General features: G+C 37.2%; 1 protein-coding gene and 1 long non-coding RNA gene across 6 annotated transcripts in view; both read right to left on the bottom strand.

Annotated features, from left to right (window-relative positions):
* The window catches only part of LRMDA (leucine rich melanocyte differentiation associated), a 691,516-nt gene that overhangs the window by 373,876 nt on the left and 296,098 nt on the right, over window positions 1–21,542 (bottom strand). The window lies entirely within an intron of this gene.
* Window positions 1,367–20,717, bottom strand: LOC121073587. The gene is made up of 3 exons (XR_005821824.1): window positions 20,707–20,717; window positions 2,679–2,766; window positions 1,367–2,258 (listed from the first exon to the last, which is right to left on the bottom strand). It is a non-coding gene; the product is annotated as an uncharacterized LOC121073587 (long non-coding RNA).

Here is a 21,542-nt window from a genome sequence, read left to right as displayed (position 1 = left end):
TGCATCTAGGGAAAAAGCATTTGTTATCCTGTACTGCATAAGACATAAAAGAAATACAGGAGTCTGCACAAAGGGAGGACTTCAAAGGATGGTTTATGTTTCTCTGCATCACTCAGATTTCTGAACCTCTAGAAAGAGTGGGTTGTTCAGTATTCAGAGTTAGGATGGGGGTAAATGGTTGAAGCTTCCCAGGGCTGTGTAAAGCACCAGGGAAGCTACTCATGCATTTATTAATCTATATCTATTAAATTAGATGGTAAATATATATAAGATGGTCAGCACTGATCACCAAGACTGATCAGAAGAGCTCTCTCTTTCTGTCCCAGAACTGATACCTGTCCAAATGATTACTGTCCAAATGTTCAGAAATTAATAGGTAAATCTTAGTCTTTGAGCTTGGTGAGTTTGGGAGGTAGATCACAGAAACAGGTCCAGAAATATCAGAAAACTAAAAGATGAAACAAAGTCCGGGTATCTAAACATCTGGGTGTATAAGCTAAGAATAAGCCAGCTATTCACTGTGTCCTCTACTGGCAGCACAAACTGAAGAAATAATTTTGTACAACGTAGGGCAGAGAGTAATTTGGATTTCCAGAGATGAACAGAATGCCTTAATCCATTGGCAAATGCTAGAAAGAACTAAAGCTGAGGTAGGGCAGGAAAACATCATTCTATGGGCACCCTATTGAGCTCAACCTAAGAAATAACCTGCTATGTTCTATGCTAATTAAAGAGTTTGAACAGCCTGTAGCACCGAATCTCAAGTACATTTTTGTGGCACTCAGACAATGAAGTGGTAAGTAAACATGGCAAGTTCTAAAGCAAAAGACACTCACAAACTTCAGCTTAATAGAAGAAGGAAAAAATATCCTATCATGAAACTCTAAAAGCACATTAAGACAGAGATTACAAAAGCATTTGTCGTCACAATTATTTTTGTTATTCTTTAAAAAGAGAATTGAAGTTATTGAGGGAGATGGTACCGAACTGCTGTTGGAATGTTAGACTTGGAGGATCAAAAATGTCATACATCTTAATATATGCAATTAAAATTATATCAGCCATGGGGGGTGGGGGGAGAAATCAAAGCTGTGAAGTTGACTCAGAGAACAACACTCACAAAGAAAAAGCATTGTTGACTAAAACGTAAACATGGACTCCAGCAAAAAAGGCAAATTACCTTAGCCTCTGGCTTTAATGTTATAGCCCACTGTCAATCAGCTCCTAACCTGTAGTTCTGTAGTTTAATTTACCATATGGCAAGCCACATTTTTTTAAAAAAAATAATGTTTTCTTTTGGAAAAATTATATTACTTAAGAATGGCAGATGTATACAGTTGAAGAGAAAAAGCAAAACAACACACACACACACCTCTCCCAAATTTTGACGATAGGTTTTTACTTTCATTGTTTTTCTCATTAAGAGTCTTGTTACACTGGTTAACTACATCATAGTAAAAATTTGGCCATCACTATATACACCTTCATCACTATAGTGACACTATAGCGGCATCATTACAGCCACCTTCTTTTCTCAAGGCCCCAGTTTATTTACTGTGGTATAAGAATATATTTAATGACATTATAGGCAGTGCAGAATTCCTTCCAACAGCTGAGACTCAGGAAAAATGTGGTTTCAATGATGTTCTGTGTGGTCCCACCAAAAATAGATTGGTGCTTTCTGCACTAGCAATCAGGATGTTTTCAACATAGGAAGAAGGGTTTGGTTGTATATGTACCGTAGCAGCATATGCTAAACAGTATTAAGTATTGCATATACAGGCCACCAGCTTTGCAGCTCCATTTCAGCAATAATGCTCAGCATTTTTACATTATGATTATATACAATAAAGACATTAATTTCTCATTATGCTATTGGTGCAGATATGATAGCATTTATACAGATTCTTAAAGTTATCAAGCCATTACTTTAAATCACTGGAACTGCTGCTGTTTTGTGATCAGTTGGAAAAGAATTGTGCATCCAAACAGCAGGTGCTGGTTCTTGTCTTCTGCTGGAAAATTCCTTCAAACACAAAGCCTTCAATGACAACACCTTCTAATGCTGCATGGAAATTTCAGGCAGGCTGATGTCAGAAGATTTACAGGACCTTTCAAAACCAAATACCGGGTACTGGGAACCCTCACATCCAGTCCAAGTGGCATTCCCCAGTACACACACCTGCCTGCAGCACGCACCCCAGCCTAGCAAGCTCCACTTTAGTGGTTCCCAGACTGGAGCAGTGACTGTATGCTACCTACAAAGGAATCAAAAAAAAAAAAAAATCCAAATTTTTAACCCTTTCCTGCTATCCCTTTGTGTACTTTCAGCTGGCACAGCATAAGAGACCAGGCACAAGTGGCTGCCCTACTAACTGAATCACCCACCATGTCACAGCAAAAACACGATGAAAACTCATAAGTATAAGAAAAACAGGAAAGGTAATGTGGGAGAAGGTATAAGTAAAATTGGCAGAAGTGGAGAAAAAGGTGAAGTAGTGCAGAGGTAGGCTACTCCTCTGCACAAAACAGATGAGTCCTTTCTGAGGAGAGGTTCTGCCAGGAGGTCTGTCACACTGCAGTGTATCCCCCCAGAGAATAGGCTGGCTTAGGAGCTAACCTCCCAGTCTGTCCAACATGTAACAAAGCAGCATCAATTATATATTTTAGTGTGCTACTTTAATAAGCCTTCCTTCACTCGGTGTAGATGAGACTCTCAGTATGTCTTCTGTAAAGCTTCTAAAATCATCAATAATCACAAGTACCCTATAAGACATAAGCATGATCCAGTAGATAGAGCACAAAACTAGAAAATGGCAGGAGAAGCATCTTGTCCTGTGCCTGCTGCCAACCTCAGACTCTTCCTCTCTCTGCCCCAGTGCCTGCAGGCTCTCCAGGACAGGGCCATGTCACAATGCTCCATCCCAGGTTTGAACCTCCAGACTGGTATTGGCACCTCCCGTGCCACCAGAATTCTGTCCTTCATACAGCATTTTATCAGCCTCACTCTGTATGGACAGATAACCCCAAATGAGATGAGACAGAAAGCAAGTGAGGAAGCAGAGGCATTTAACTACATATGAATTTAGAGTCAAACATCAATTTTTTTTTAGCACACTGTAATTTTATAAATTGCTTAATAATGATTGAGAGTTTTCTCTAGGAGGAATTTGAATTGAGAATCAAAAGTACACAGAAGTTTCAGGTGCAGAAAGTGAGTTTTTCTTAAAATAAGCCTTTAAACCTGTCTCAATGTATTTTCAAGTAGTTAATGTAAATCAGAAACAAAAAAAAATACAAGTTAAACAAACCTTCACTAAACTTTGCCAAGAATATTTTCACATGCTGGAAGATCCGCCCCTTCTCTTTTTTGGGGGGTGGCCCTGGGGGAGGGATTGTATATGAGAGGGAAACGATTAAGTGCATAAGACATACTGGAAACATATCCAGAGCATTTTAAAAGCTGAAAATAAAGGCTTGAGAAACACATTTTGGGGGCTGAAAGGAGAATTGATACAGAAAGCTAACCTGGCATGATTTTAGGGGATATATCTAAAAAGCCTAATCATTGATAATTCACAATTTGTGAGCCTGGTGGGATTTCATGCAGAGCACTAGCCTCACTAAGGTAATTGGTGCTATTGAAACAACACTGGCTCAGCAGCATGCTGCTTTCTTCCTCGCCTCTGGGCACAGGAAGGATCAATATTTGTTAGGATTGCTTCTTGTTCCAACAATGTAAGATTTACAATACTTGCTAGGATTCTCACTTTGTCTTCACACAACTCATCAGTGGAACCCAATTACTAACCTCAGACAAACAACATTAACATGAGCCTCTATGCTTCTTTATTGCCCTTCATCCAAGTCTCATTTCAGGGTCTTCAGGCAGTGCCACTATAACAGATACTACACTTTAAAGTGTGCTCCAAGGAATAAATTTTCAGTCTTTCATTACTCGTACCTTGATTTACTTCATATCATCTTGCCGCTATAGACAAAGATAACACACTGTAAATTACAGCCATCGTGTCTTGTAGTTTCAGAGGTAGGGGGAAGGCAGGGAGTGATGCTTTTGTGCTACAATTAGCACTGGGCACCAGAGCTTCATTGCTATCATCACTAGTGACCGAGTCTTGCTTATCAAAGATGCAAACCCATTATTTCACATAAACTCGTTTCCTAAATTGCTGTATATTTCTTTCATACTCTGATAAATGAGAAGTTCTACAGTAAGAGAAAAATACATATTTTTATGCTGTTTATTGCATTAACTTCAGATAGGTAATCTCATTTAACTTTACTCATGGGGCTATTTCTGTAAATTTTTCAGTCCTGATGTCTTAATAACACAGTGGCTTCCGATAGTTTGCTGTTCATTACGATCTCATTCAAGCTCAATACACAGAAGCAAAACCCCAAACCAGATAATTCTGTTTCAAACATTTTAACTATTCGTGCAGAGTTGGCAATAGAAAGCTTGGAAAACAGTCATTGGAAAAATTCCTTCAAGTTAGCTGTTGCAGTACCCCCTTATTTGTCCTACAATTTCCTCCATCCTCCATCCTATTCCAGTGGCTGATAACTAAGAACATTAGTTTTATGCGACTTGTCAAGCTCAAATGAAAAGAGAGCTAACTTTAATGACACTGCAATTAATCGCCCCAATAGACAGACAGCTAAAAGACAAGATATTGACTTCATTAAGGATAATGTATTATGTCATTAAGTTGGTAGGGTCACCTTGTGTATCATATATGCTCGCTAATATATTGGCATTTTCCTCAAATAAGATAAATTCAGATGAGTGATAAAGCTGATTAGAAAATGTTTAATCTAAAGAGGCTGGTTTCCTTATATTCCACTTCGCAGCTCCAGGTATAAGTGGACTAGTAAAACCCCATTATAGAACTGGGTTTACCTCAAATAACAGATCTTAGCAATTTATAATCTTTTGAGGCTTTTTTGTTCATCTCCCGGCCCCCCCCCCCCCACTCCTCCCTCCACTCCCCATCTTATTTATTATTTGCCCAGGCTGTATTTCAAATTTGTTTTTAAATGTATAACCTTCTTCAGCACATGTAAGATTAAAATGACCACTGCATGCTAAATTAGTACTTCTGTATGAAGGCTTAACCCTTTACAAATCAGGAGTTTGAAATGAGTTTAGTTTGAAAGAGCTACTATGATAATGAGCTATTATAAAGCCAATCATTCCTTCTAATTAAGAAATTTCCCTTTTTATCCCAATCTAAAAGTAGTTTTGCTGGGGAGGATTAAATCTATTTTTTTTTTAAATCAATAGCATGGAATATTTGCAAATTAAGACATGTGAAAGCAATTCATATCACTTAATATCACACAAATTAAACAGCTTTTTGACATTCACTGCCTTCCTAGGACACAGTAGGCAGGCATGTTTCTTGCACCAGCATTATTTTCTAAGATTTCCAAGTAAACAGAGACCTGCACATTTCATCACACTAGTGACTATCTGCATATTCCAGGTTTGTAAATTACTTAATAATGTAAGGTAAACCTAATGTTCTACAAAAAAAAAAAAAATATTTTATACACATGGTCTGCCCATTCCATAAACATTGCTTCAACAAAGTGAAATAAAAAAAATAAACAGGACCCTTTATTTAAAAACCTCTTCAATGTAAGATTATGCTACTGTGTTTAGATTTGCATTTATTAAAATAAGAGCTTCCAGATGCCAGACTGGTTTGTTCAGATCTGATCCAACAGCCTAAATCTTCTGCAATCTTGTTTTAAAAAATAATTTGAAGTATCACAGTAAATAAGTTATATAGTATGCATAAGACCTGGGTAAAAACTACAGATTTGCTTCATTCAGTGAACAGCAACATATTTTAAAATGAGCATGCTTGTTTGCCTGTTGCTATTAATTTATTTCAGCAGTTCATCGAGAAAAAAATGATACTCTGGAGGATAAGTCTGTTAATGGTCAGTTCGCCTCAACACTACCGTAGGCAACACACACAACCTCCTTTTAAAGAACAAACTCTAATTAGCATCGCCTACAATTCCTCATTCCAAACCATACCTTTTAACCTGTACCCCATCTTTTCCAATATTTCCATTAAGGTTGTCAAAAGCAGAAGTTTGGGAACCTTTCTTTGTGACCTTGGCATTTCTTCTCAGGCTTAACGTATCGGCATTTTTTCCTCTGACTGCATCGCTTCTCATTTGTCATGATTATTGTTGAATTTTTCAACTGTCATTCCCGAACGTAAATCAATGGTTGTCGACTTCCCCTTTGTCATATCTGCACTGCCAACAGCCTTTCCCTTCTAAATGAGGCTTCCTCCCTTTCCATCCATTAAAAAAGGCCTGTCTTTTGGAGAAGTCAATCCTTTGTTAGGTCACTCCATTTATCATTCTTCCAATCAGTACCTGACACACTTATTCAGACAGGTCTTCAACCACACAATCATTGTTCATTTTGGGAGGGGGGAGAACGGGAGAAAGGGGGTACTTTATTTATGCGTGGTGTTTTTTGCCATCCATCTTGACCAGTTTTCTATTTTTCAATGCCCTTGTATCTTTAGGGTCCTCACTTGCTTGAAGGAAACATGAAATTTTTTTTTGGAGGGGGGAAAGAGGGGGGACACAATGCTCCCAGTGGGGAAAAAGAGGAGAGCACATGCTTATCCTGAGAAAACATTTTGCTGTATTACGAATAAAGAGATACTAAAAGTGGGAGAAGCATCTAGCATAGCAAATTCAGTTCTGTTACAAAAGGACTCTTAAAAAAATTCACTTCTGTTTAAAAAAAAAAATGGAACAAAAATACGAATGGATTGCATGACCTTTTTGACAAGGTTTAAGTCATATAAAGTTATATTACAATAAAACCAGTTTCTACGCAGAATATCGGTTCATAGTGACTTACAGAAGCCTTCAGGACATGACTTGTTCAATAAAGAAAAGGAAGTTAGTATCTGTTATTTATGCGGCTACAGTCACGTTTGGTTGAACAAATTCACACAGCTTCGATCCCCTCTACTAATATTTCAAACAGGCCTACAAACAATGTTATTAAGTTGCCTTTGTCACTGCTGGGTATTAGGTTAAAAAAAATGCCTGAAGTTTATTAAAGCCACCCACAAAAGCAACAGATTCTTTCTATTGTTTCTTGTCTCAGATTAGAGATGAGTCAATAGCTAACATGTATCCATCGGGCATCCCCACCCCCAGATTTTTAGGGGCACAAAAAGAAATAACTACACCAAGGTCTAAAAACCACCCTTCACTACAACAAACTGATCCCAAGCTCCTTCTATTATAAAAACATTACCCCATGTCATGTGTAAGTCTAGCTACTTCCCATTAAATAACTCAAACGGGAAAAGAGAACATTGCACCATCATGCAAAGGTAATTTCTCTCAGAAAGTAAAAAGAAAAGAAGCAAGCTCCTACTACTGCTACTTCACAATGTGATAAAACACTTCATGTGAGGTCAGATCCATAAGTTTGACTAAAATCCTGAACAGTAATAATTAGCAGGAGGAGTGCTTACTGTCTGGAGATCCTGAGGCTGCAAGGACAACAGACCCAGGTTCAAGCATCATGCAGACCTCCTGCCATTAACATTCCATACTTCTGTTAACCTGATCCTTTACCCCAGATACAGACAGACAGTTTAGTGCCATCTCCTCCCATCCTTTCTTTCTAAAATGTGAAAACCTGAAGTCAGGCAAAGTACGCAACTACTCTCTTCCAAGATCTTTCCAAAAGGAAGTCTGCTGGAAAGCCTTCAAAATCCTGCTGCCTACTAGATCACCATGAATATGGGTTTTCTATATAGTTTCTGGCTCCCTACCAAAGCCAAAAAGACGTACAAATGAGGTTTCATGTTACTGTTTGTTTGTTTTTTTCTCATGTTTTCTTCAGGAAGACTAATACACTTGGCCAATCCCAACAACACCTGGACACCACTAGTATACTTGGTTCAGGAAAAGAACATAAAGTACACATAGACTTAGGAAGTGAGATATGAGAGGCGGGGTCTTTGAGGTATGTGGTTTAAATTGCTTGCTGTGTCACATGTTATAATTTGACATGGAGTCATTCAAACAAGAAATTATCTACTTCTTATTTGTAAGCAACTACACATCCCACAGATTATTACAGAAATTCATCAATATAATGTTGGAAAATGCAAGTCATACAAAGATTTTGGGTGGGTACATCAGCAGGAAAGCCAGACCAATGGAGGCTTCGGACATTTTCAATACTAATCTTGGTCCAACATCAGTTCTGTCTGGAAAATTGATTCCCAGCAGGCTAGAAGATACACATCCCAAGGAACAAGTTTTACACTGTCAATGGAATTTACAAGGAAAAAATAAATTTGCCTATAAATAAGCAGGATTCTTACACGAGATAACAAACATGCAACATTTCTACAAAATAATGTATATCAAGGCCTCTCAGAGTTCAGCCTAACCACTGATTTTGGCATTCAAGCCTTTTAGGTGAGCACATAGCAGTGACTGAATACCTTGGGACATGCTAATTAAATATGTATGCAATCTCCATGTATGACCAATGTGATGAGTTAACCCCAATCCCTTTTGGGTTTGGAGCTACAAAAGCTATTCCAGTATTTGCTCCTCTTCTCTAAGACCTGCCATATTTTTATGTGCTCCCTTGCTACAGACAGGAAAAAGTGATTTCAACATTTCCCCGTGTACTTTACAACACTGTGATACTGCATTATTACCCAATTTTTGAAGCCGGTATCTAAGTTACCAAAATGCAGCCATCTAAATACCTGCATTTGTATTTCTCATTAAATCCACTTTACTAAACAGATAACTACTAGCACTACATATGGTGCTCCAAGCTTGAGATGTCAACTAATATGATTTACACTTCTCTTCATTGCTCTTATATCTTGCTTAATAAGACATTTTATTCAGATACTCCTGAGGTAACAAAGGCAGAAGGTTTACTGCTTTCTGTAGTAGAAGTTTTATTTATTTATTTAATCTGTACAAGGTAAGGGGTCATTTCCTTGTGAAAATGATAAAATACAGGCGATACTGTTTTAAATCATATCATGCAATCCCATTCTTGTCCAAGCAATAGATTTACAGATAACAGCAGCAATCTCTTTAAACTGTAAAAATCCAGTGACCCTTCTGGAACCACGCAGTGACACAAAGAGGTGTTATTTGCAAACCAAAAGAGCTATTAAATACACAAAACACTATATTCCAAATAACAGTACAGGTTTTTTGAATCTATAAGGAGTAAGGAAAAGCAAGCAGAGGTTCGCAGTTCTATCTCTAACATCGCTGTTTTATGTCTTACAAATATGGCACATTTTATCACATTTTTTTCATTCCTAGTTAGGACTTCTAATGCTTAAAGAAGGGCAGAAAACAAGTACCTTATTTGGCAGGCAAATGCTGTTATTCAGAGTCTGCTGGAATCTTGTTTGTTTTTTCATTTTGCCCAGGTAGAGAGCTTTTTCATGCCTGCATTTGCTTAGTCGATACATATTGTAATGTATTCACATGCACCAGCAAAAAATGGTATAAAAAATTGCCTGGATAAAGAAAAGGTAAGATCATCTCCTATTTAGAATCTCACAAAATATCCAGACATAAAAGGCATGGGTTGCTGTAATTTCCTAATTTATTTAGTTTTGCAACTTTACGTTAGGTACTAATGTAAGAAGGGAGAAGTGAAGATTCATATTTTTTTTTTTCATTATGTAATTTTAAATTGCACCCATAAAAAAACAACATGCTCCCCTTAGGTTCAGCATTAAGAACCTTAAGAGTTGGGGCCATCACCCAATTCCAAAACATAGACGTTCTATGTTAAATATGTTGCCAAAGATAATGAGCATGCTGATTTTCAAATGTATACAATGTTATCTTTCAATATACATATTTTTGTTTCAAATAGGCTTAAAATTCCTAGCAACACTCTAGATTTTTTTCTTTGTGCAAATATATTCTCAATAGTCTACCTACTATTATTTCAACAAAGAACTTGTACCAAAGCGTGCATCAGCTTTTTCTTAAACTAGTGGCCTTCTACTTCAGGATGTAATACATTTTCAGACATGTGATATTCAAACTAACAGAAGGAGTCAGCACCCTGTAAGAACAACCAATTATATGGATTTTTAGCCTCTGTCTTACAATTACGACATAATTGTTTTCTATTAATTAGATGATATGCATTTGTACATGGAAAATGAATTCTCTCATTCAACACACTGCGAGAGAAATAAAATATGAAAATATGTATGGGCTGAAGCATTAATACGTCCTTATTTGAATTAGCTTGTCACTGTAAATGAGACATAAGCCAAAATCTAGAAGTGCTTATAATCAAAAACTGTGACCTTTGTTTCCTTTTGCATGTGAAAACTGCTAACTTGCATTTCATTTCAAACACAGCCTCAGCAGCATTCAGAACAAGCTCTGTGAAACAACATCCAGAAATTTGATTGTGTTTAATAACTTCTAACACAATTATAAACTGAGTCAAATCCTAAGACATGCTGAAATCTACCTAACAATATTTACTTGCAGCTTTCATTGTAAACAGTGTGTTTCAAGATCTAGATGTATTCCAGAACTTAACATGTACAGTCCATTTTCTGAATGTCTGTGCACTTGCTTTTAATTGCATTTATCTAGTGGACAATATTTCTTCAGAAAAGTTAAGGCAATAGTTTAGTATAGACTGTTTCTAATGCATTTCTTATACAGCAGAGCAGTACCTTTTAATATCTCACCCTTACCCAAATATACATCATATATATACTATATAATGTTTTTAATGCTTTTGTTTGTGTTTGTTTTTTTTTAATTTCATCTTAAAATATTTGTAACATGATTACTAGGAATTGCATTTGAAAAGATACTAATTTTGTATAAAAAAAGTTGTAGCAACAGTTACTCAATTTTTCTCTACAATCTAAAACAAATTTTCCAGCATTTGTGGGAAAACTTCTAAATCAATAGGTGCTGCTGTTTGTGTAGCACTTCAATAATACTAGGTATAAATGCTAACGATGCATAGCCAAATTAATCTCAATTTAAAAATAAAAAATAAAAAACTCTTTGGTTAGGTTACAAGCAAATACCTTACGAATGGCTAAAAAGAGACCTCTGAAATGATTAATTTTGGCTCAAGCACCAAGTTCTTCAAATGCTTACAGGGACAAATAAAGATAAGCTGCTTCCATAACAAAACCATTTCTGCGTTTCAGAGCTGTGATGGGCCAGTACAGTTACACAAGATGGAAGTGAAGGGAAAGTCACAGGGCTATGTGGTGCATTTTAAAATGCCAGAAATAGATGCTGATCATCTTGTATTTCTTTTTCAAAAAAAAGCCTCTAATCAGTTCTAAATTTCTTAGACAGTTTGCTTTTTTGCTGCACCTAGAAATGTGTCATTTGTCTATTTAAAAACATAACAGCTCACCACCCCTCCTCACCGGCTTTCGTTGGCCTCTCTTTTTTTCCCATTTAATGTCTCTAACTTTATGCCATGTTCTTTTCCTCTTTCAGCACGGCTGAGCAAGGCTGACAGGCGGATTCCTTTGCTTTTCAGGGTATTAAAGCCACTTTCCCGCTCTGACAGCCTGTTCTACTCTGCCACCTTATAGCTCTGGCTTCACACTTCTCTGGGCAGCCACTGCTTCTTGACAGACCACTGTCACTTCCCATCATCCTCTCTGTATATCCTGTTCTCTCCCCCTCAGCACGCATCCCGACTTTCCAACCAATGCAATTATTTTTTTTGACAAGCCATCCATCAGCTTTAACTTTAAAAGCACTTTCTGCTGATATCCATTGTTAAATCCCTTGCTTTTTATGGAGCTTGCATGAGAGAATATGATATCAGACATTCAAACTACCAAACCATGTAAATTTACTTTGTTCTCAGCTATGTTTCCAATTTCACGTCCAATTTTTCGGTACATTATGCGTAGTTGTTGTGCTTAATATGATGTTGTCAAATCCCATTAAAGTTCACTGCATTGCACGGCTTTAAAAACAGGTTACAATTTGCATTCTATAAAGAAAGGAAGGAGTGCAGTCTGAAGTCAAGCTGAATCTTATTAAAATTATCTGTTCAATTGTTACATTTGTAGATGGAGTAATTTTGAGGCATTAGCTGAGACACATATGAAAATGTCAGTGTGCCAACTAATGACAATGAAAGCAAAAGGAATATATCTGTGAAACTCAATAAAGCTCCTTTGCTGGTGACATAAATTTGATGATAATCCGAGGAAATGAATAAGGGACCATCCAGTTTGAATAGGAATTACCTTTTCTATTAAATCACTTTGCTGTATTTCCACTTGGCCTACATCTTGGTCCTATGCCACAATGAGTCTCTCTCGGTGGACTAAAAAAATCCCTACAGGAATAACATACTCTTGAGGAATATCTTTCATGTAAGACTCAACCAATTTCAGACAGGCACGCTTAAAAACCAAGGTAAGAATTAGTCTCTCTCCCCTGCACCTGGCTAGAAGGGCAGATGAAATGGCTCAATAATCAGGAGACATGTCCAGCAATAAGCACCACTGTGCTCTCCATGCAGTGGTTTATACACAAAGGCTTGCATTCTTATGTACATGAAGATAAATCAATATAAATAGACAGTTATAAATGTCAAGTTCATCAAGCTGCCAAAATGCTGAGAAAATGCAGATGCATGTGAAAGGCAAATTTTTGAATGGCTTTTTTTTTTTTTTCCTAACACCATGGTAGCTCAGAGATTTTAAATCCTTGTCTCGCCAATTCATAACTGGGCTCCTCTTTGTAGCAAGAGGAAAGGCAACAGTCAGTGAGAAGCAATGCTTTCACAAGGATCACTCAGTTACCCTTGTTATCATCATACATCTTTGGCAATTCAATACAATTGAAACCTACTGTAAGTATTGCAAACAGTTTATGTAGCTAAAGGTGTCTCAGAGAAGTTACTGTTTTGACCACAACAAGAAAGGTAAGTCTGTTGTTTAGTACACCTAAGCTATCACCCTCAGGTTAAATGTCACACTCACCGCGCTATTTTTTTAAATGCATGGTAAAAGGCAAAGTATAACACTTCAGACCTCTGGAAGGCATATAAAGTGAGGAGCCACCACTGAATGAAGCCAGCAACAGCTGTTCAGTCAATAGCTTCAACACAGATGCCTTACAATGAAACAATATCTGGTAATCCCCAACAAAAGCAGTGAACAAAAAAGAGCTGCTCATCTAGAAATGCTAATCTGATTATGGATTATCATGACTTATCTTTGGTAGATCTATTTAAGATGATCTTATTCTGAATGGTTTTCCCATACTACAGCAGCATTGCAAGAAAGCGGGTAAAAATTATTCTTTGTGCTATCCTACATCAACTTGATTTAAAAATGTTCATTCTCCTAATCACATTTCCCTGAACAGCAATTCTTCCCATTCTGAACCATACACATTTGAATTTCTATTTCCAAGTTCTCTATCATGATTATTAGAGGCCTCCAAACTTCTTTCTCTTACGTTACCAGTCGCAATCAAGTAATACATTACCTGCAAGATGATCGTATTAGCTCAGTGCTGCTATGGATTAATACATCATTGATTTTGGTTATGCTATTCAGGGGAAACATGACCGCTGCAAAGCACGCAGGGTATGAGTTTGCACCCAATTCTATCAGATATCACTGAGCTACTCTGCCCAAATCCCTCCGCCCCTTCTTTCCTTCCAAAGGAAAATTTTCTGAAATGTATGAAGAACTTTCAGATAAACAGATATGTTAACTCATTTCACGTTAAGTTTTGCTTTGTTTAAAAAGACAACTAACACAATAAGAAAAATAGGAAACGTGTGAATATATATATATTTTTTTAAAAAAAACAGCAAAAGTCATCCTGAGGTACGTCAAGAGTTGCATTCATTTAATGTCACTAAAACATTCTTATTTAATGTCATATTGAAAAAAAAAAAGTGGTTCTGACACGAGCAACACATTAAAGATACTGTGCCTTCTTTAAACGTCTTTAGTGAGCTATGGATGTTTTCAAATTTGCAATTCAGCATAAAGGGTTTTTTGACTTGCTTTCTCTAATACAGTTTTCATCTAGGACCTGACCCTGACCTTTACCATCCATGACAGCTTTCCACTACAACTGCTTCTTTCATTATTCCTTTTGTTTCTTTCATCTCTTCTGTTCCACAACTGCTCGCTGCACATTTTTATATTATTAAATTTTCACTTCTTGGTTTTTATTTCAGCATGTCCTCCCCTCTGCTCAAACATGAATCACTGCCTTACACCATATTTTCTGAGCCTCTGAGCAAGCTAATCTCTACGTAAAAGATGCTAAAGAAACTATTGTCCTGTACTGTGAAAGGTCCTCTTTTAAGTTTGATGCTGTACTACTACTTGGAGAAATTTGAAGAGAAAAATATAAACCAGGATGAAGTGGACATTAATGACACTCTGTACTTTAATTATTTTCAACCAAGAAGCAACTATAATACCAATTTCATCGCCACTCCTACCCATTTCATACTGTCTGGACATAGTACAAGAACAGTCATCACTATTCACCACCTACAAACTGAAGGCATCCAGACAGAGCTGGGGAGTTGAGAAAGGGAGATTTGCTTGCTTGATTATCTACAGAATCCTTACTCTGAAGAAAAATAAACAATAAGAGAGGTTCCACTGATAGTGGAGCATGAAATAGCTCCACAGTGACATAAAAACTACCAGAACTTACATTAAATTTGGCATTTAGAAATATTCTGAATTTCAACTCCTATTTGAAGCTAGTAACTGAGAAAGTCATCAACAAAAAAAAAAGTTTTTCAAGGTCACCAACATTTAGGCATCCAGCTTCAGTGAAAGCAATGCAAAAGCTTGATGCCTGCCACTTTTGTCTTCTTTTGAGTTCGTTTAATTCAACTGCATACAATTGGTTGTTTCAGACCTTCACTGTGAGGATACTTCAGCTGGATTGTATGCCGGACAATATGCCCATCACTTACAGAATCAAACATATCTTCCCTGGTAAATTGTGGGGTGAGATACAGATACTGTTTCTAAAACCTCTCTGCTGGGAAGGGTACTGAAGTTGAGTACATTATAGATAAATACTCTCACAGACACCATGACCAAATACCTGCTTTTACTTTTTTCTCTCTCATGTTATCTTACATATATGCACTCATAAACAGACTAGAAAATAATAGGGACTAGCTGGCGTCGGGTCATTAGATGCCCATCCATTTACACTCCACATATAGTGATTTTAACCCATTTTCAGATTAAAGGCAATGAATAGCAGCCATCCCTCAGAGTGCTAGAAAGACCTGTGTTTATAAGACTGCAACCTTTTCATCAGTGGTGATGCTCTAAAGGTGGAGTAAACAAGTTGGAATTACAAAGACTAATGTCCTTTTAGTTCCTGCCACTTCTTTTAGAGATTAAATTCACACATCTACCAGCAAGATGGTGACAGAAAAAAATGTACTTTCAACATGCTGATGAAAAATGATGATATCTTCTCACCACCAGAAATCTCCCAAATTTCACAATGGCCTATAACTCCAGGTCACAGTAGCGCTCTAAACAATAAATATCCTCTTCCTTCCATCAAAAAAAAATAAAAGAAGAAAAAAAAGGTACTATTCTACATTTCTGCTTACACAAAAGCCATGAACTACTTCAAAAACATTACATTTTCGAGAATACAAAACTAACAATCCAGTGCAAGCAGGAGCTCCAGTTACCCTAACACTCTCTTTGAAACTTCCCACAGCTTTCTAAACGCATCACTACAACAACAACAAAATCAGTTAAAGTGAATGACAACTTGTTTGTTTCCTTCTGTTGACTCGTTCCCCTTTCTGTTTTCCAGGTAAAACACCTGCTGGGGAAGAAACTGAAATGAGAATGTGTTCCTGCAGTAGTCTGGTAAAATACTAGAACTTACTACTACATTAAAAATAAAATAAAATATAAATATGTTAGTATTCTGCTGATATTCTTCCATTGCACTAACATTTTTAATGTTTTACAAGCAAAACAAATTAGACGATTTTAAAATGTGAAGAATACTCAGCATCTCAAAGACAGACATATCTCAAAGAACATTATTATAGCATTAGGAAAGTTCCACTGATCTCTTGTGCGAATGAACACACACTGAAGGAAGATTCTGTAGAGCTGTGGGCTACCCAGTTGAGGGGGTATGGTTTCTGAAAGAATATAAACAGGAGCATCAGTATCTGTCATGAGACACGCACTTAATAGAAAGTGCCAGTTGGTTTTGCCTTATTTCTTTTAATCTCAGTGAACTTGTTTTTCCTTAAATACAAAAAGGTGCAACTTCAGTTTACTACATATATTGATATCTAATCTCTACAAGATAGTAGATTAAGCCTTAGATTTAAGGCTCTTTTCAACAGCTTTACTTACTACGGAAACTATATGTTTACTGCTTCTTATTTTTAAGCCAATCACATAGTAACACAAACACACAGATAAGATTCAACAAGACTGAATAATTTAGAATCCAGTTTCTCATCATTAAAAGATTTTAAATGTCTTTTCCCACCTCCAAATAGTGACTGCATTTTTCCTTCCTCATTTATCCTATTGTCTAGCTGTTAAAAAGAAACGCAGAGACTTCTTCAGAGCCAGCAGTTTTGCTTAACTCACTTAAACATAAAGATTCAAGGCTCTGAGCCTCTGCCCTCAACACCATCAATTCTAGTCCCACCTGAAATTTAAACTAGTAAAGTGATTGTGGTAAATTTCTAGCTGAATGGCTGTCTTCTTGATGGAGAAGGGCAGCTGTCCCTGAGGAGAAGGGTAATAGTAGGATTTTGTCTTATCCTTTAAGTCAGACTATCCCCATGCTGCTGAGTCAGCCATTCACACAAGCAGACAGCAACCATAACTTGCTGTTGCTCGAGTCTACCTTTTCCAAGAACACCACCAGATGCAAAATACCAGGTAGTGTCACTTGAGCGATGTTCTAGGTTGAATATACTAGATCAGCCCAATGTTTTTTATAATATATAAATGTTCCAGTTTAAGACGAAATAAAGAGGGTAACACACAAAGAACAGGTATTGAAAGGAAAAAATTATAAACTCAAATAAGTATACGTAGTTACAAGGTACTGGCATATTCTATTGCAAGTTACAAAGAAGGTGTGAATGTTACAGAAGAAATATTTTTAACTGAAGGCTACTATTTTTAATAGCAATCAGTATAGAAAGTACGATGTTGCATGGAATAATAGAATTCCCATATTTCATATAAGCTGGCGCATGTTACGTTTATGAAAAATACATCAACTTCTGCTTTTTAAATAGATGGAGATTCACTTGATTGACCATTATTTCTATACTGTTCTAGATGTAAGCTTTGCAGTAAGTCAATACACCCATTTAGAGGCCAAATTTCAGAAATGCATTGCACCAGGGCATGCTGCCTATTGCTAGGTTTGGGCAACTTCTGTAGCAACTACAGCTGTAATGTAAAGAGCTTCTCAAAGAGATAACTTTACACAAGGTCAACAAGTCCTCATACAAAAATTTTATGTAGTGCTCAGTCTTAGACGTACAGCCAAACCTTTGTTCTCTTCATAACCCTTAGGCAAAAAGAGCTAATGAGAATCACAGACAACATATTAAATGATGGTATTTTCAGTACAGCTGGGATTCCATTCCATAAATAATTTTAAAACTATTACCCAACAATGTATTGTGACAAAAAGCTGACAAAGGTTTGCTCAACAAGCAGTTACTGGAACAGTTTTGCACCTGAGGATGAAAAGTTTTCGTAAAGACCTTCAGTGCTTTTTCAGGTGCTTCTATAAAAATGTTGCCGTCACTTATGATCAGTGGGATACTTCCTTTTGGTTTACGTTAAAATTAATAAAATCTTGAGAATCAAAAAAGCAACAAATACTATGGTCAGACTACTGCATAATTTGTAACAGTATTATTCTATAGTAGAATTGGAATTAATTCACTTAGATACAATACACAGACACACAAAAACATACAATAATATTAAAAAACACCTGGCTTTACAAGCCACTGGAAAATATTTAATATATATACACATATATATATATTAAGAATTCTAACTGCTAATTGTTATTTCTTTGGAAAAAAATAAAATAAAATTTCCCCACACTGGCCCAACGTCAAATTAAACTTCTGAAACACCATGAAAAACAATGCCAAAATCCAGAGATTTACCCCCTTTTTCTACAAAGCAAATTTGATTTAAATCAGAAGAAGAAAAAGAATTCAAAACTTGTTCCAAAACATTTCCTAAAATATTGCGCACTACTTGATTGGGAAATTGGTTTGTCTTGTCTCATCAAAATGCTGTCAAACAGACATTTAAGTGTGATTCTACTCAAAATAGCTATGTTGAAAATGGCAGGTAGAACCAACAGATCTGGTGCCCATGCTTACTTAGAATTACATCTTGTTTCCTCGTGGGCATTTGAGAATTAATAAAGGACGGACATACAAATCAAATGCACGCAACTATTCCTTCCTCATAAAGGATATGGGATTTAGAGGAGCTGCATGCAGCAATTCATAACAGAGCCCTAACAGCTTTTTTCCACAGTGAAATAACAAAGAAAAAATATTTATCATTTTAATCATATTTTTATTATATAAAATTTGAAATAAAGCATGTACTCCTATAGTTGAACAGAAGAAAATGCACTATGTGCACACCTAAAAACCAGCAACCCTCAAAACTGCTGCATGCATCTAAGTTTCTCCTATCAGTTGAGTGGGTCCAAGCCCCAGACATACTTAATTCTTTATCGAATTGAAGCCCTGAAACAATCTTCAATCCAGTCAAAAGAATATGGGGCAATTAGAAAACAAATTACTTTCATTTTCAAAGCAGCTGTTTCATATCTCAAGAAAAAACTGAACTGAACAAACAAACTGAAGGCAGGCACTTGGCAGGGTCAGGAAAAGAACCTTAAGAAATTCCTATCATCTGCAAAATTTTTACCTCGTTTAAAGGTTTTGAAATCATTTCAATTTCCTGATTTGCAAACCTGTTCTATCACATGTGCTTCTCACATTGAAGTTCTTCTTTGAAACCTACAGTAGCTACCAGCATATTGCCTACAGAAACACAACTGGCTCTTGTCAAAAAGACTTTACTAGCTTTCTTGTACAGTGGTGTAGTGCTAACGGACAGATATAAGAATAACTTTTATGCTAACCAAGCTGAGCTGTTGTAAGAAAAATAACCACAGATGAGCGAAGCTCCTTCAGCCGACAAATAAGGGTGATTTACCCACCACCAACGCAACATAAAGCCACTGCGTATTCATGTCTTGGTCTAAGCAAAGGCAGAATAACAAGTAAATTTTCCAGTGGACTTAATAACATAAACTGCCCTTTTAGAGGGGAAGTTTGACGAGATCCAGCGCCAGTTTGGCGCTGGATCAAGTGCTTTTGGGTACCACAATATAAAAAGGACATAAAACTATTAGAGAGCATCCAAAGGAGGGCTACAAATATAGTGAAGGGTCTAGAGGGCAAGACGTATGAGGAGCGGCTGAGCGCCCTGGGTTTGTTCCACCCAGAGAGGAGGAGACTGAGGGGAGGCCTCATGGCAGCCTGCAGCTTCTTCACGAGGGGAGCAGAGGAGCAGGCGCTGAGCTCTGCTCTCTGGGGACAGCGACAGGACCCGAGGGAACGGCATGGAGCTGGGACAGGGGACGGTCAGGCTGGGTGTTAGGGAAAGGTTCTGCACCCAGAGGGTGGTCGGACACTGGGACAGGATCCTCAGGGAAGTGGTCACAGCACTGAGCCTGACAGAGTTCCAGCAGTGTTTGGACATTGCTGTCAGACACATGGTTTGGTTTTGCGGTGGTGCTGTGTAGAGCCAGGAATTGGGTTATTAAGAGGAATTGCTCTAAAATTCATCTTAGAACAAAGTGAGTTCATGGATAGCACTTCACAAAAAGGTTTGGGGGATGGGAAGAATATCCGTTGATTTAGGCAGCTGTCGCCCCTTCCCTGATCTGAGGAGCAGAAACTGAGCAGGTCCATGACACTAATGAAAAGGAGAAAGGCTAGACAGCACTCTGAGAGAAAGGTACATATATACTCCTATAGCAAACACGAAGAGAAACAATTACTCCTTTTGAGTGCCATAGCCCTCAGTACATTTGTTGCATTTTCTTCTTAGGAGAAACAAAAGTATTATAACTTCATGCCATCAATCCTGAAAGCTAAACTTGTCTTTTCATTAAGCAGTATATGCACTTACCTCAAATATTTTCAGATAAAAATCTCTAGTGATCTTGAAATGTTAAGCTGCTCAATCCCCCACAGCCTTGACACCTCTGTAAAATTACTTAATGCAAAGGCTGGAGGCCTCCAGAACTGGGCCAGTTCCTCCCCAGGGGCTGGCCTCCCTCCTCAGGAAATTACAGCCAGTTGGGATGCAGCTCTCTCTGGCATCTCTCTCTAAAATTATTCAGGTCAGTTCCACTTCGCACAGTGTTAAAAAACACCTGAAGAGCATGACACTAACACCACAGAAGGCTACACATGTTGCTTTTTATACATGAATGTCTCACAACTTTTACAGCATTGAGTAACTTGCCTTCCTCATTCCAAAGATGTGAAAGCACCTCAGCACTTCAAACACCGGCTGAATTACATTTCAGACTGCTTCCTTTCCTCCTCCCTTTCTAATCTGTATCCGTTGTGTGGGAGAGGCTACTTCTAGCCATAGCTAACTCTAAAGTTACTGTAAAGCAATATCATACTACCATGCAATAGCTCTTTAATGTCAACCATAACCTTCATAAATGGGTTTGTAACGAGAAACCCTTGTTTGTCATATGGTGGGTATGATTGATGCTATATGAGTGAAGTGAAGCCACAGTGACCATCTCAATAACATGAACAGCTGCCAAATATTCATTTAGCAGAATGAGTTTAAAAACTTTGAGCAGATTGCTTTCACAAGGCTGCTTTCAACAAAAGGAAACATAATTAACGAGCTAATATCAGCATGTGTCTGGCTAAGCTAATGAATATCAAATTACACAGAAACCTGTATAAATCATCATTATCCTGAATTTTAATTGAACTTGCAATTAAACATGACAAATTTTATATACACTAAACCTTTAATTTATACTTTCAAATAAGAAATAATTTATCATTTTTAGTATTTCATAGTTAATTTCCCAATATGTACACTTCTAATTAACAAGGACAGACAGGCATTTAAAAAAAAAAAACAAAACACTGCTGAATAGCTCCACTGGTTACAACAACTTTCAATAGATTAAAATCGGGGGCCAAAAAACTTACAGCAGTATAGAAACCCACTGCATTTGCACAACATCGAATTTCAAACTCATCCCTTGAATAGCACATGCAGCTAGAAGAAAACCAGGCTGTAGCAATGTCTACATGGTCACTGTAAATCAGGATTGGGTTAATGCAAAAGAGGCAA

Source organism: Cygnus olor, chromosome 7 (assembly GCF_009769625.2).
Source record: "Cygnus olor isolate bCygOlo1 chromosome 7, bCygOlo1.pri.v2, whole genome shotgun sequence".
Classification (NCBI taxonomy): Eukaryota; Metazoa; Chordata; class Aves; order Anseriformes; family Anatidae; genus Cygnus; species Cygnus olor.
The sequence above is the reverse complement of the archived record's forward strand: the minus strand, read 5'-3'. Positions and strand labels throughout refer to the sequence as shown.